The sequence below is a fragment of the Otolemur garnettii genome, unplaced genomic scaffold, assembly GCF_000181295.1.
Source record: "Otolemur garnettii isolate 467f Iridium unplaced genomic scaffold, OtoGar3 scaffold00152, whole genome shotgun sequence".
NCBI lineage: Eukaryota > Metazoa > Chordata > Mammalia > Primates > Galagidae > Otolemur > Otolemur garnettii.
The window spans coordinates 2,158,087-2,159,678 of NW_003852547.1; positions in this window are offsets into that span (position 1 = coordinate 2,158,087).

The following is a 1,592-nucleotide window of genomic DNA, read 5'->3' on the forward strand; positions in this document are numbered from 1 at the left end:
TTTTTTTTTTTTTTTTTTTTGTAGAGACAGGGTCTCACTCTGGCTTAGGCTGGTCTTGAACCTCTGAGCTCAGGGTTCAAATCCACTGGCCTCAGCCTCCCAGAGTGCTAGGATTACAGGTGTGAGCCACCACACCTGGCCAATTTATTTATTTTGAAATAGTCTCACTCTGTGGCCCTGGGTAGAATGCTGTGGGGATATAGCTTACAGCAACCTCAAATTCTTGGGCTCAAGGGATCTTCTTGCCTTAGCCTCCTGAGTAGCTGGGACTACAGGTGCCCACCATCATAGCTGACTAGTTTTTCTATTTTTGGTACAGATGGGGTCTCACTCCCCAGAGTGCTGGGATTACAAGGGTGAACCATTGCTCCTGGCTGGTTTTCAATTCCTTCGGGTAAACACCCAGGAGTGGAACTGCTGGGTGATATGGTAACTCTTTGAAGAACTGCTACCCTGTTAATTTTTTGAAGAACTGCTACCCTGTCTTCCAAACTGACTCCATTCATTCATCCTTATGTTCAGTTTTTCATTCATGTGTTGGTATAGTAAATGTTCCAACATGGTGGGGAAAAATCATGTGTTCATCATACTCTTCCTCAATTTACTTCGGCTTATCCTCAGTAGACTTTCAGGTTCCAACATCCCTTTTTCCAGGAGGCCTTCCCTGACCCCTAGGCTGGACCAGGCACCCAATGGAGTTCCCCATCCCTGCCCTGCCCATCATGGGGGGTGGGGTGTCTGAGTTGAGTGGGGCTGAATGCTTCTACAGGTACATCTGGGATTCCCTGGGTGTCTCTTTGTTGGTGTGATCAGGGCTCTTTGCTCTCCAAGGTCCTGAAGGTCTCTCTGTGTACCTGAGAAGAACTTTAGAAAGTGTGAAACAGAAAAGAAAATTTTCACAATTAGAATGAATGAATTCAAAAAAATAAAAATAAAAATAAATTAATGAATTCATGAATGGATAATAAATGGCAATCAAGCATCTGCATGTCAACTGGTCAGTGGCCCTTAAATGTTCATTCATTGATTCAAGAAATATTGATTGAGTTCCTACTGTGTGCCAAGCACTGTTCTAGGCACTCGGGGAACAAGACAGACTCCATGGACCTGACACAATAGTGGGAAACAGGCAGTAAACAAGTAGACGAATAGATATGCTATGTCAGATGGCAACAAATGCTGAAAAGAAAGGCAGATAAGGAGATAGGAGAGTAACATGGGTGAGAGAGATGTGTGCAGGGCGAGTTTTGAAGAGACCTGGAGGAGACGAGGAGGAAGCCAGGCAATTATCTAGACACCCTGGGGAAGAGCAGCCCAGGCAGGAGGACTAGCAAATACAAAAAGGTCCCAAGGGACTGGGCATGGTGGCTCACATCTGTAATCCTAGCACTCTGGGAGACCAAGGCAGGTGGATTGCCTGAGCTCACAGGTTCGAGACCAGCTTGAGCAAGAGCGAGATCCTGTCTCTACTAAAAATAGAAAAACTGAGGCAAGAGGATCACTTGAAAACAAGAGTTAGGCTTGGTGCCTGTGGCTCAAGCAGCTAAGGCGCCAGCCACATACACCTAAGGTGGCGGGTTCAAATCTAGCAC